The following is a 16,072-nucleotide window of genomic DNA, read 5'->3' on the forward strand; positions in this document are numbered from 1 at the left end:
CCCTACTGTGCATGACCGGAAAGAGGTGTGGATATGAAAACGAGTTACGGGAATTAACATGTTTATGTATGAGCACTTAATTAATATGTATAATTGTATCCTATATAATCAACATATTATACGAGCTAGGTGTGTGTTGGTGAGACGACTCCCCTGTGCACTCGGCCGTAAATAAAGGAGTGTCTACTTATCTACATCAAATTGGTGTTGATAAGATCTTTTATCCCATTTTGGTGACAGAAGCATTTTCATCCAGGCATTGCTACCTTCTGGAAAGGAGTTTTCTCTAAAAATAGTTGATATTATTGATGACTATGTATTCAGCACTCCCAATTATTGACATTCTTAGTGCTATTTTTAAATTAAAACCTATTTAAATATGTTATTGCAATTATGATTTTTTATGTAATGAAATTGGAACTTTGAAGAAACTAGCATTTTCACTTCTGAAAGCTTTACAGTTGGTGATTTAAATACTCTGATAATTTCAATAGACATAAGTTTAAATAATGTTTTTCATAAGAATTTTGTTAATTGAATAAATATATACTTCTTTAAGAAAAAAAAAGACTGAACCCTTTATTGATGGAATGAGTTAAAGGACAATGTGTTCCATTTTTCACTGAGGAATGTAATACAGGGGGAAGGCAGAGCATTACCATATTAACACAGGTAACTGTAGCCTTGCTGGTGTCTCTAGGATGGGAGAGCTGGAGCTGATTCAGCTTTTTAAATGCCTGTGCCTGGCTGTATCACACTTCTCAGCTCAGCTCTGCATGAACTTAGATGTTCATTTTTAAAATAACTGGTTTCAACTTTCCAGTTATTCAGGCATTCAAAGCCATTTTATTCCCTGGAGCATCCCCACTTGAGAGCCATGAAGCTGCTACTCATCTTAACTAGGGAAAGCAGAGTACTAACTTAAGTAGATGTTATTTTCTCCTCAGAATTCTGTGCAGGACTTTATCTCCACACAGTTCATCCCCATTCTCACACTCGAAGATGTGTGTTCAAATGGCTGTGTCCTCCTGAGGAAGAGGCTCTTTGAAGTCTGAGTGCAGAGCTGGAGCTCTCGCCCTCCCAGAGCTGCTCCTGGGCTCACACTGGATGGGGTCCTGTGGAGGAAGCACTGGGCTGGTACCAGTGGACAGTGATGCCTCCCTGGGACCTCCCCAAGAAGCTGTGACTGGTGTAGTCAGTAAGTCAGGACACTTGCCAGCTAGTGCTTAACACCTCATTAAACTAAAGAAAAAATGTCAGATTTGGGTTCAATCTGTGATGTTTAAGGTGTGGAGTCACTCATGTAAAGACACCTCTGCATAGACAGAAACTCCACCTGCTATGTGAGTTCTTTTTTTTCTGTGTGTGTATAATGTATATGAAGTAAAACAACCCCAACAAGTGGGAGTGAGCAAGGAAAGCAGACTAATTGCTAGATTAGTCTTCCAGGGCAGTGGAGGGTATTGATTATGCAATATTTTAAGGGGTGCACTGAAGTCACTTTTAAACTCTGATTTCGTTTGATCTAGAAATATGAATGATATGTGTCTGATTCATGCCAGGATAAAATAATAGAATATATATGAATGTATATATGTTCATATGTATGTATAGGAATAATTTGTTATGGAATACAAAATATGCATGTATTTATGTATCCATTTGTATCGAACCTATACATACAGATGTGTGTGCGCCTGCACACACACACACACATGCTCAAGAGCATAAAAACACCAGGAGAGCATTAAAGGTCTTTGCAGCTAAGTGATATACAATGCACCTTCTTTCCTCCATGCCTGTGAAAGAGCTGCAGAGTGCGATACAGAAGCTGCACACTACTGGTTAGCAGCTTTGGCATATTTTGTTTTCCACAGTGATTAATTTCTAGAGAGGGATTTTTTCTGTCAGCAGCTAACTTTCATACTGCTCTGTGCTGAAGGTGTTCAGCACCACACAGGTGATTGCCCACAAAAATGGAGCTTCCTATTGCCATACAAAGGAGGTCAGGATGGATTACAGTGCTGAAAGTGTAAACTATGGTGTCTTCCAGTTTATTATGACAGCAAGTTCTAGCTGTAGGTTTTAGGAAGCTGGCTAAAAACCTCAGCATGAGCTTTCCTATCACCTCAAAGAGAAAAGCCAATTAACAGTGAAATATGTATTTACCAATACAGGATTCATGTCTTCATTGTATGATCTTCAGGGCTATGCATGACTGGAGGAGCCAGATACAGCTGCATGTTCATACTGAACAGCTGTTGTCCCAGTCTAGAGACACTTTCAAGGCTGTAAATTCCTGCATTTCATCTCATTAAATGGTCTGTAATGCTTGATTTTCCTCTGTGTTGAATAAGTTCCAAAGTGAATAATGGAGCACTGTGAGCTGGGTCTGCAACTAAATGGTAAGAAAACAAGAAAATATGTCTACTCTGCAGATAAAAAGGATGGAAAGAATAATATCAATAGCATTATAAGGTTACTTCACAAATGTGAATAATGGAGAAAGATATGACTTAAAGGAGCAGCAGTGAGAAAACTTCCAGATATAAAAGCATGTTTTTGCTGCTCTAACTGCTATTATGGAGCACCTTTGAATTATATTTAACGAATTTTATCTAGTTTTACTAACCACATCCATTATTCTTCTGAGCAAAAACATTTTAACAGAAAAATGCATGACTATATGTCTGTCACTTTAGTGTCTGGGAAACTCAAGTTCCTGCTCTTTGATTTCAAGTTCAAAAGCCAGAGTACTTCATTTTATGTGACTTTTTCACTTAGAGAATACGCATTGTTTATCCAAGTTGATTCTCACTCGAGTCTATTTGGGCACCCAGACAGTATAATCTGACTCAGAGTCCAGAATATATTATTCTAATATTAAAAGTGGTGCTGTTGGTTTTAGTGCTGCTGATCATGTGCATGCTCCATCTCCTTATACATGAGTCAAATGAAGCACTCATCACAATGCTGACCCATAACCAGAAGAAGCTGCTGATGTGGAAGGTAGTGAAACATGGAGCGATTTCACTGTGTAGGAGGAAATGGTCCAGCAGTGTGCTCTGGCTGCTGCTGACACCTTGGCTGTTTCTTTTCTGGTGAGACATGTCAAGAACATCAGGTGGAGAAAACAGAAGAAAGCTTAAATTCTCACAACCTGCCCTTATTTTCATGTGTTTAGGTCACCTGGCACCCATCTTTGCTCATGATTATTACTGCAGAGAGACAGGTACATGTGGAAGAGCAACCCTAAAAACTCAAGAAACAGGCTGGACAGGAACACAGACCAAAACCAGATGATACCATTGGCTTGTGCTTCATCTTGTGCTGACTGCAGGACACAAATAACTATTCTGTGTGTTTGCAGTTGAAAAACTGACTTGTCCCTGAAACGTGGAAAGGTGTGTGCGCAGTTTGGGATGCCTTAAAACATCCCATTTTTAACATATAGGGGACACAGTTTCTTGGGGTAAGTTATAAAAAGTGGTCATTTTACATGTTTCTTTTGTGAATATTAGGAAACCTTACTCTTGATATTTTAGTTAGTTTAGATCAAAACTATCTGGCTTGTGAACCAAATTTTCAGGAGTTCTGAACCCCTTGGAGACCCATCAGAGTCCAAACCTTGCTTCCATTTCGCTTGTCAAATGCTGGAGGTTTGCCCAGTTGTTGCTCATCATTGTAAGACATGATTTCTCTTGATCTCTGCAATGACAGCTCTCACACCAGCCTGCTCCTGTAGAAGAGCCTCTGCTCCTCCTTGGACAGCCTCAAGCAATGCTTCAGAGAGATAGGCACTTGTTAGGGTGCCTCCTCTGCTCGTTTTAAGAATCACAGCAGGCTTGTGTGAAAAGTACTTGTGGTAGTCAGATTGAAATCACCCTTCATTAAATACAGCTTAATTCAAAGAGAAAATATGTCTATTCTGGAGCATCATTAAAAATAGCTGATGCTTATAAAAGAATTGAAAGAAGTGAAGAAAATAAACACTATGATCTTCCTAGAGCAAGCACAAAATTTAAAGGTTTCATTTCTGTCTCTTTTCAGGTGACATGCTGTAGGTCCCTTCTTGGCCTGAGAGATCAGCGATTTCTGCTCCCTGCTTGCTGATAACAATTGTTGATAACAATTGCAGATAACAATCTTCAGAGCAAACCCTTTCCTGATAAAACTCATTAACTTTTACAACTTATCTATAGCTCTTCTCAGGGCCCTCCAAAGTTTTAGTATGATTCAAATCCCCTTCCCAAAGTTTATACTCTAGCAAAATCCACTAGTGTTCAAAGTCCTAGAAAATTAAGGACTATTGTTATCTGTAGCAAATGCTACTTGTGCAGTGGTTCTGTTTGTATTTCCTTGACTCAGTGAGGGGTACAAATCCACCACTGTGACCAAGGTGTGTTTTTTCCTGGTAGCAACCTCAGCATAAGGAGATTCTGTTCCCTGTATGTTTCCCCTTCATGGTCCCCTGCTCTCGTATTCATATTCCTGCACTGCCCTGTAACTGACCTAAATTCTTTGTTGATTTTAATCTTAATTTAAATTAACTCAATACCTGCCTTCAAGGTCAAGGGAACACTGTTCAAAATATCTTTGATGTTATCAGTTTTTGTGCAAGATTTAAACTCAAGAGCACTAAAATATATTCAAACAATTATTGCAGTCTGGAATATTTTTAGGACAATGTCAACAACAATGGTGGAATGTGGGATTTTTCAGAAGCAGCAAGTTCAGTTAGTTCATAACAGATTTAATCTGTTATGAAAATCAGAATGAACTGTTTAGTGCATCACAAGTCCACAGGGCTCAATTCTAAGTACCAGCTTTGGAGATCTTTCTGTGATTGAATTTAGGCATGTTAGAGGTAAAAAATACTGATTCTCAGTCAGACACCATGTGGAAAAAGAAATATAGTTATTTGAGAAAGCTAATAAAAATCCTCAAAAAGTAAGTACCAACAGAATTCAGTTCCACTTATGAAAATAAAATCCTATGTTCCTGGAAGTCCTTGCTTAGTAGTTTCAAAAGAATGAAATTGTTACTATGCCGTAATTTTTGGACAGTTTATTCTTGTGAAGAGTTAATCTTATCTAAAAAGTTATAAAAGCCAAAGCAATAAACTGTCTTATGAATGAAATGAGTGTGGTACCTGCAACTTTCAAAACAAATACCTGAGACAAGGATTAAAATGCTTTAAAGATAAGAATCTGCAGTCATCTCAGTACATCCTGATATTACTGACTACTCATTCTAGCATTATTTCACACTGATTAGCTTTTTTCTTTAAATATGTTTGGTTCCAGATGCCACAAAAGTTTGCTGTTAAGAGCTGAGCACAGACGGTAAGTGCGGAAAGCATTTAGCCTGTTTCAACACACCATCCACCAGCAAACTACTGAAACACCAACAGCACTTCATACCAGCAATGGATGAAATCCAGTAGGGTTTGGTTTGTTCAAGGTAAGTCAGTGCATGTTGTAAGCAGAGCCCAATTTCTTGAAATGAACTGCCAGCTGGAAAGTTATAGAGACTAGTTTTGCTGTTGCTGTAGCCATTGCAGCCATAGAAGATGTAGCAGGAGTGGTCTGTGACTTGGCCTTTTCTAATGAAATGTCCAAATGAATGTAAACAGCAAACCAGATCTATGTCATTAACCTAATTTGACTCAGAATGTCACATTTGGCACTCAGCAGCAGAAAAATACAACTGCATTTTGTCATAATGTATGAAAGCAAGTTAAAAGTAGCATGGAAAAAATAATTCTTAATGTTCTTATCTTAGTTTCAGTAGCTCCTATACAACTGAATGTGCAGATGCTTCTCCGGAAGAGCTCTAACTGTATCCTTATCTCCTCCCCATCAGTGTCTGCAGCAGTGGAGAGAGGAGGGGGAGGGAAGGGAAGCTGGCTGGAAATTCCAGGGTGCATTTCATGGAGTTTCCCTACCATTTGGGGCTCACCAGTAAACACAGGAGCCTGCAACACTTTATGAAAACACCGGCACGAAATCAGCATCTCCTGATGCCTGTCTCATGCCCGTCTTCTTTGAGCCCTAGCGATGATCTTCATATTGCAGGCAAAACCCTTCTGCTTTCCTAGTAGGCTCATCCCTCACACAGCATCCTTGGGGATGAGTATCTATTCTCTACAAACACAGAAGAAAAATCAAGACCAAATTTTGTTCTTTCCCTCCCTTACTCTTGCTAACATCTTAACTTGCATTGAAGTGAAGTTTCACGTGAGGTCACTAAATAAGAACTGAATGCCATTACAGGACCTAGAAGCTGAAACAGTGAGAGTGATAGGAATCTCTGTAATAAATAGGTCAATGCATAGTTTCCTCATGTGTGGGACATAACAGTTTATTTTCAGAAACAATGCTAGTTCCCTTATGTGTTGAAAGGCAGGCCAGGATTTCAATAGTGCAGCCCCAGCCAGTGAGTAACTTATGGGAGAGGCTATGATCTGGTCTCAAAATGGTTATTTAACCCCCAGGTCTCCATTCATCCCACAATTTCTAAGAGTTCTAAAACCACTTTACCTTGCATGTTTTGTTGGATGTATTCCAAAGTAGTTCAAACTCTGAATGATGAACTAATGCCCTGATGTATTCCTGGCATGGTCTCCTGCCTGCTGCATGCAGCAAGTGAGGACTCAGGGAGAAATGAGATACATGGAGTGAAATAGCTTTTGGGTGGGAGAAGGAAAGATTACTGGTTTTGTATTGGCTCCATTACTTGCTCTTCCTTTTTGGCAGTGAAAACACCAGCGGCTAGTTTGAGGATCTTTATTTTCTCCTCTTTTATTTTTCTTTCTAAATGTGGGGAAGGTACGTAGAGAGAAGAATATACCCACTCTAGTAAAACATGTTTTCTTCCAGGTTGCAAATGAATATCTGGCGTTCCTCTTTTCCCATGTAATCTGCAATAATTTCCTACCTATTATTGCTTATGTATTCTTTAATATATCAGACCTTTGTCCCAGATATATTCACCATCACTTCAGGTTACGTTCTTTACCATTTTAGGAAGCAAGAATAAAGCCCCTTGCCTGCAACACAAAATTGTTCAAGGATGACAGGAGCTCTGCCTTTTACCAGGAAAAAACAAGGGAAACTGTGTTGGATATTTTGCAAAGAATGTGCCAGAGGATTGGAAATTTAAAAAATAGGTCAAAATATTCAATGTTGGGAGATGGAAGAAGAAGACTTCTTCAAAGAAGAGCAACTGAAAGTTACAAAAATTATATTTAGCCTCTGATCTTTCCTAGCATTAAAGGACTGTAATGCTGTAATTGCATAATTACATATTCTTATTGATTATTATTATTAATGTATATTATTATAATCTTAAGGATCTTAATCTTACATAATCTTAAGGGTTATGTAATCAAAAGATCATCACAAATGCGCTTGTACACAGTTACTCCATCTTTGTTTTAGAGACAATACAGTAAAATTTGCTTTGCCATCTTTTCAGTTCAGATGTGGGATTAGGGCAATATTTTGACTTACAGTTGAAGGGCTCCACATGCTAAGTTAACATAAGTAGATGGGAAAAGAGAAAGAGAATAGAAGTGTGACTGCCAGGTTTCCATTTGATGGAAAATGCTCCAAAAATTATGATATCCCAAAAAGAGAAATGGGTTCAGTTGCATCCTTGAACTTATATTTCTATTATTCTCTTCCCCAGAAAATAAAATCATAATGCTAAGAACAAAAATATAGTACTTATTACAGGCATTTTAAGGATATACATGGCAAGGACAAAATTTAACAAAACAATATGGTAAAAAATTAAACATGCATAATGAAAAAACTTTTTCTAAATGAAACATATAACCCTTTTTAAGATGCAAACTGTTGTATACTACCCATGAAAAGTGTTCTTTGCTTATAATGTTTCAGTACTTTATAACTTGAGCTGCCCATTCCTAATTTTTACATTATGTAGGGTGCTTGCTTATGTCTATTTTTTAAAAAAATATGTTTAACTTCAGCCAACATTTTTGGGTTTTATTTTTCTTTTTTCTTTGGAGATTCAGACTTGACATTGTGAAACATTGTTGAAACGGGTCCAGAGAAGGGCCACAGAGATGACCAGGAGGCTGGAACACCTCCCTTACAAGGATAGGCTGAGAGAATTGGGATTGTTCAGCCCAGAGAAGAGAAGGCTCCAGAGAGATCTAATAGTGGCCTTCCAGTACTTAAAGGGGTCCTACAGGGAAGATGGGGAGGGACTCTTTATCAGGGAGTGTAGTGATAGGATGAGGTGTAATGGCTTTAAACTGAAAGATTTAGATTAGATATATGGAGGAAATTCTTTACTGTGAGAGTGGTGAGACACTGGAACAGATTGTCCAGAGAGGTTGTGGATGCCTCCTCCCTGGAAATGTTCAAGGCCAGGTTGGACAGGACTTTGAGCAACCTGGTGTAGTGGAAGGTGTCCCTGCCCATGTCAGGGGAGTTGGAACTAGATGATATTTGAAGGTCCCTTCCAGCCCAAACCATTCTATGAGTCTATGATTCTATGATTTCTTTACAGAGAGGGTAGTCAAACACTGTAACAGGCTTCCTAGAGAGGTGGTCAATGCCCCAAGCCTGTCAGTGTCTAAAAGACTTTTGGACAATGACCTTAATAACATGCTTTAACTTCTGGTCAGCCCTGAAGTGGCCAGGCAGTTGGACTAAATGGTCCTTATAGGTTCCTTCCAACTGAAATACTCCTATTCTATTCTATTCTATTCTATTCTATTCTATTCTATTCTATTCTATTCTATTCTATTCTATTCTATTCTATTCTATTCTATTCTATTCTATTCTATTCTATTCTATTCTATTCTATTCTATTCTATTCTATTCTATTCTATTTTTTAATAACTAAGTTTTTTATTAGCTGAAATTGTAGTATTTCTGCTGATACATTTTTTTTTTGTAATCGCCAAGCATGTTTATTCTCTTAGGCAAGGCCTTGAAATTTATCTTGAAGCTGGTAATGTCAGTAACAGACCTTATCAAAGTGAAGAACTTCCAATGTGTAGACATATGCCTTGCACAACATGTGAGTATTCTTGCCAGGACACCCTCATCTTTATTTCTGTAGCACCCACATTCATTCAGCATTACTTTCCATATTCTTCAGCACATCAAGCAGGGTCCTACACATAAAAGACTTCTTCATGATCCAGGTGTGATCCATTCAAAAAAGCATCTTCTTTCTGTTGTCTGGACTCATCTCTCTGTGGTTAAGTTGTATGCAGTATGCAGACAAAAGATGTTGAATAAACGGTTTAGCTTATAGGTCACTTTATTCTGACTTTAGGATACTTCACCTTGTAGCTCTAATAATGACCTTTTGAAATAATTTTGTGTGATAAAGCTTTATCTACTGATGCAGTAAATATGGAATCTAGTTAAATGTTACACTTCCCTTGGCATAGGTATGGCCTAGGTGGCAGGGTGACACTTGAGTATCAGGCAGTTATAGACCTGTGCTCAAAGAGAATGGCACTGGTACAAATCACTGCAGATCAGGCTTTTATACACTGCTCTCTGCACTATTTTTGTTGAGTTCACAGTTTCATATACTTGCTTATTGTGGCTACTACTAGCTAACAGGCAATGCCTGAGAATGAATGAAAGCTCAAAGTTTCCAGTATGTTCAGAAATTAAGTATTGTTGGACAGATTGTAATGATATCATGTGAACAAGTGCAAAGTAACAGGAAACTTTCAGTCCTCTTTAGTGATAAAACTCTGTAGTGCAATCGTATATAGGAACTGTAATTAACCCTACCTGCATTTTAAAGATAGAAAGGTAATGTTCTTGCACACACACAAAAGTTAATCATTGCTTCATCTAAAACAATCTCTACTTTCCTACTTCAGGACAAATTTCTGCAACAGAGAGATCAGCCTGCCAATTTAAGATAGTCAAATTTTTATTTGCCTCTCCATACACATTGCTTGGATGTAACTATTGCAGATCCATCCATAGAAAGAAATATGTGAATGTTTTTTGAGTGTTATACATTGAAGGTGCCCACATTGCCAGTCTAGGATTTATGGGATAAAATTGACTAGTTTTTTGTACATAAGAAGTCAGATCTCTTGATCATAATCTAATATTAGAATCTATGACTAGGTCCCACTTTGTGCAATTTGTTCCTCTTTCTTATCCATACTGATTAAAATTTCAGGTTCCGGAGCATGTCTCCTCTGATCATGTCAGGTTCTATTTCTTGTGAACAGACAATTGATATTTCTCTCTCTTTTCTCTTTCACCCACTGTCTACTGTCTCTTATTTCATGCTTATTGCTATTAGCTGTGTCAGCATTCCTAGACCTACCAATAATATAGTATTGGTTCCCAAGCTGCAACTTTCTCACTATGGAGCACACTGCACTGTTTGAAGATATATTTTCCGAAATAGTGTTATTTGATGTTCTAATCTTGTTGCCTCATAAATTCATTATAAAATCAGGAAGTCATGTTGTGAGAAAAAGCAGTCAGTCCTTAGTTACCATCTCATTATTCATGAACTTCTAGACCTTTATCTATTCTTCACTCACTCATCTTTTCTCCGAGTTGCAAAGCAACATTGTCTCCATTTTTGACTCTTACAAATATTGCTCCCTGCCTCTGGTTGAATTTGTAGCTCTTCTCTCTCTTTTCTAACTCTACCACATCCTTGGGAAATGGGGAACAGGGAGATGCCAGAACTCTAATACTTCAGATGTGTAAATGCAAAATGGTGTGACATTTCCTGTGTTTTCACAATATCACAGAATGGTTGAGCTTGGAAGGCACCTCTCAAAATCATTTAGTCCAATCCCTCTGCTCAAGCAGGGTCAAACAGAGCCATTTGCCCAGGATGGTGTACAGTTGGGTTTTTAATATTTCCACACATGGAGACTCTGCAACCTCCCTGGGCAACATCTGCCAGTGCTCAGCCACTCTCACAGTAAAAAGTGCCTTCTTGTGTTGAGCTTGAACTTAATCTTTTTTAATTTCTGCCCATTGTCTTTTGTCCTGTCAGTGGGCATCACTGAGAAGAGTCTCTCTTTACTCTCTTCAGCTATTTAGACACACAGGTAAGATCCTCCTGAGCCCTCTCCAGGCTGTCAGCCTCTCCTTGTCTGAAAGACGTTCCAATCTCTTAATTACCTTTGCAGCCCTTCACTGGGCTCACTCTACATCTTTCTTGTACTGGGGAGACCAGCACTGGACCCAGCACTCCAGATGTGTCTCACCAGGTCTGAATAGAGAGGAAGACTCACTTGCCTTGACTTGCTGGCAACACTTTGCCTAATGTAGCTCAGGAAGCTGTTGACCTTCTTTGGTGCTACAATGCATTGCAGGCTCACGTCCATCTTGTTGTACATTGGGACACCAAGGTCCTTTTCTGCAGAGCTGCTTTCTAGCTGGTCAGCCCTCAACATGTACTGGAGCCCAGCATCATACCTCCCCAGTTACAGGACTTTGTATTTCTTCTGCTGAGTTTCATGAGGTTCCTCTCTGTCCAACTCTCCAGCCTGTTGAGGTCCCTCTGAATGGCTGCACAACCATCTGGGATAACAGTCACTGCTTCCAGTTTTTTATCATCTGCAAATTTGCTGAGAGTGCACTTTGTCCCAGCACCCAGGTCATTAATGAAGATGTTAATCTGTATTGGCCACAGTATCGACCCCACTAGTTCCTGGCCTTCAAATGAACTTCATGCCATAAATCACAACACTTTGGGCCTGATAGTTCAGCCAGTTTTCAATACACCTCAACTCCCATCTAACCTGTACTTTGTCAATTTGTCTATGAGGATGTTGTGAGAGACAATGTCAAGGGCCTCACTAAAGTCAAAGTAAACAGTATCCACTGCTTTCCCTCATCCACAAAGATAGTAATTTTGCTGTAGTATGTTATCAGGTTTGCTGAGAATGATTTCATGTATTTGGAAATGGTTTCCAGGTTTAGTTGCTCTATCACCTTCCCAGGAATTGAGGTGAAGTTGATCAGCCTGTAGTTCCACAATCCTCCTTCTTTCCCTTTTGAAGATAAGGGTGATGTTTGCTTTCTTCCAGTTCTCAGGAATCTCTCCCATCTGCCAGCTCCATTAACACTTATGGATGCATCCTGTGAGGCCCAATGGATTTAAGTATGTCCAGTTTGTTAAAGTGCTCACTAACCTGATCCTTCTCTGCTAAGGGTGAGGTTTTTTTGCTCCAGACTTTCCTTCTAGTCTCAGAGGCCTGGGATTTCTGAAGGCTGGTCTTGCTAGTAAAACCTGAAGCAAAGAAGTCGTTGAGTACCTCAGTGTTTTCTGTCATTAGTCACCAAGTCCCCCTGCCTCATTCAGCAGTAGGCCCATTTTTTCATTAGTCTTCCTTTTACTGTTTATGTTTGTAGATCCTTTTTTGTTGCCCTTCATATCTCTCAACAGACTCAACTCCAGGTTGGCCTTGACTTTTCTAACCCTGTTCCTGCAAGATCAAAAAGCAGCTTTGTACTGCTAGATCATCTGCTCCTGCTTCTACTTCTTGAACACTTCCTTTTCATGTCTGAATTCAGATGGCAACTCCTTGCTAATCCATGCAGACCTCCTGCCATCTTTGTTTGGTTTTTTTCCTCCATTGCTTTCCTGTCATTTGTAAAGAAGGCTGGGACAGGCCAAGCTGTGGTGTTACAAGGAAAGATCAACAGGCAACACTGTTTGAGGTGATTACACAAAAACATGAATTTTAAGTATGCCAGGGAGCTGTGAAGATTGCTCCTCTAAGCTTTGCCCATGGGTAGAAGATGGGCACAAAAGGTACAGCAGAGGTCTTTATACATGCATTTTGCAGCATATTGCAAAAGTAAATCAAGTTCTGTCAGAACAACGGGCTGCACTTACTCAATTTGACTAAGCTGATTTGTCATGGAGTGATGGGACTCACTATTTTCTATAAATGGGTCATTGTTCTCTTTATCCCACCCACTCGAAGCACACTGAAATAGCTTCCTGTTAATGCTAAAAATTACAAGGGATCATCACTGCAAAAAAGATATAATCTTTGTTATTTTGTGGGGTTTTTTGTGGAGTCTGTTACCAAGGACATGAGTAAGTAAATAACATTAAATGGAAGTTACTCACAGGTTATTGATTGCTTAGGTTCTAAGTGAAGGAAAAAATAAACTTAGACAATTTGCTTTGCTGAACTATGTGGTGATCAAAGACCAGTTTTACACTTCTGATAAAATAAAAGGAAGGGGAATAAAAAGAGAGGAAGGAAGCTGATGAAATTTAGTAAGGGTGTTGGAGGTTGCAGCTGGCAAGTGAAACCACCTCTGAGAGCTTCTGCCATGGGTGGAGAAGTTGGCAGAAGACCAAGGACTGTTTCTGTGATTTGATTTCAAGTGCAAATTAAAGTTAAAAGGGCTTCTTTTGATTTACTTGCTTTACTTGCATTGTGCTCATCCTTGTTACGAGTTTTCTCTATAATATCTCTATTATATATCTTGTTAAGAGTTTTCTCTACTGTCAGTCAAAATCACAAGCCCTGGCTGCTAATTTTCAACTCATCCTCACTCTTTGCTTTCCCTGTTCCTGCATGAAGTTACAATATTAGTATGGATCTTGTTTTGTCAGGCCAAACATGCCAATGCTGCACTGCATGTGAGCCCTGAAGAGGGGGTACATTGTGACAATGCTCTGTCCTTGTCCTCATGGGAGCAGTGACCCAGAGGATGTGGACAAGTTAATCAATTACACTTCTGCAGGCAGGCAGAAAAAGACCTGTGGGAGAATAGATCCCATGGCTCACAGGCAGCTTTTCAGTTCATGGACTGGGATCATCCATATCTGAAAAAATCAAACCAGGTAATCAGAGCTGGTTTCTAGAAAGCAGAACCTGAGGCAGGTGATTGGTCCAGTGTGTACCTGTATGGTGGGGAGGTGGGAGCTGCCCAGGCCCTACATCCCTCAAGTACCAAATCTGATGTTTCTCTCAGAAGCAGCAAAAATAGCCTGACAGTTCATCAGCTTTATGCAAGCTGTTTGACCCAGTTCTTGTTGGTTTTTATTCCCTAGGACATTAGCCCTAGGTTTGGTTTCTAAAGCAGTAAAAGGAGTCATTTTGTGTGACTTCAGGAGGGCCTCAGTACCTTAAAAGGAAGTAGAGACTGGTGGGAGGGACAGTTACTTGAGGTACTAAAATACCTGGTAGGAGGAAACGGTCAATGAAAAAGTGCTATTGTCATTTGAGAATTAGACCTTGGTTTAGATATAGTGTCTCAAAATCAGAATAATTATAAGCCAGAAGGTATTTTAGATAATTTTTCTTTGCATGTTGTCTCCCCACACCCTTTTCCCCAGAAGAATGAACTGGTTTAGGAGGTCTGCAGTCCTGTATAAAAAGCAGACAAGGACAAATTTAGCTCCATCACACTCAAGACACACGTTCTGGAAGGAAAATGTGTTTTTAACTCAAATGGGGACACGTGGGAGTTGCCATGTCCTGGGGAACCAGAGAATTTTGGATGTCTGCCTTCATTTGTTTATCTCACTGGCTTCTGCAATGCTGACTGTGGAAACCATGAGCGATTTCAGCTTTCCATTATCACCTATGACCTAGTTGAGTATTTCAGTTCTTGCTGCTTTTATCTTAGTTCCAGGAATTAATGCCTCCCAGGAGGAACTTGATCAAAGCAAGGGCTAGACAGTTAACAGTCCGGTAAGTGTGTCAGACAGTTTGGGGTTTCCAAGAGTCACTGGGTTTTGAACAGGTCTTCCTGGGACATGCAAGGGATAAGCCAGTGAAAGTATCCAACCCAAGAAAAGTGAATAGCCAGATCAGAACTGGTATCACATCACCTGACTGGAGACTTTGTTGATGTGACAAAGCTGATAAGAGTCTCATTTGGTAAACAGTACTGTTGGGTTAAAAAGGACAGTGAACATGTTAGGAAAGGCTCTGAGAGGAATGAAAATAAGCCTAAACAGAAATCATGGCAGCACTTCTGGGTGTATTCCCGGCCATGATCCAGCTCCCTACCTCATGCCATGTGAGGCAGACAAACTTCTACTCTCCCTACCTGAGAAACTGGAGGTGTCCAGAATGCAGTATGGTGTGTGTGCCCAGGCCGCTTTGCATACAACATGACAGTCATTCATCTGCCCAAGCATGCCCCTGCATGAGAAGAAGGTTCCTGTACTTTTTCTGATGCAAGCAGAAAAAAAGCTTGAGACCAGCTACAAAACAGAAATAAGAATTGAGGTCTACCATTTATATTTTTACTTGATTTCATAGAGCAGCTTATTTTGTATGATGCTTAATGAAGGGAGAGACTGGATTTGAAGGGAGGCAGTGTGCTTACCTCTTTCACATGTCCCCAGAAAAGTAAAGTGTAAACCTTTACCAGGACATGAATGGAGCAGCCAGCAAGCCCGAAGAAGAGAACACTTTGTCACTCAGAGCTGTTTTTCTGAGCTCTTGCTAGACAACACCAGCAGGTTAGGGCCACACTGATTTTCAGTCCAGATTAGGTCTGTCCTTGTGAATTGAATCTCCCAATTATTCCCATGCTTTTGTTCACACAGTGAATCACTGGGTTCCCCTGGGTGAGCCTAGCCCAGAGATGAGCTCCAAAAGGACATCTAGCAGACTCTGCTAACAAACATTCAGCTCATGAGGCTGGACTGGTCCTAGCCCAGGGAAGACTCCCTGCTGTCCCCATGCACACTGTGTGGATCTCGAGTCCTCAGCATCAAGTGCTTCACCCTCCTGCTTCACCACTCCTGCTTGCTGCATTACTATGTGGACATAGTCTAAGCTCAGTTTACTGCAGACCTACAGGTAATAGGTCTCTTTAGGCACGATAATTGTGATTATTATAAGATTTTAAGTTCTGCTATTTCTAAAATGTTTCATCTCAGGCAACACACTGTTCTATTTCCCACTTTCTATGTATAATTTTAGCTATATGGATATATAAGTTATAGTGTGTGTATATATATAATGCTAGGTATGTGGATATATTTAGAAGGTATAGCAGTATATATGTGTCCAGGTAACACAGGAGGAAATTCATCCCAGTTC

This window comes from Strix aluco, chromosome 2 (genome assembly GCF_031877795.1).
Source record: "Strix aluco isolate bStrAlu1 chromosome 2, bStrAlu1.hap1, whole genome shotgun sequence".
Lineage (NCBI taxonomy): Eukaryota > Metazoa > Chordata > Aves > Strigiformes > Strigidae > Strix > Strix aluco.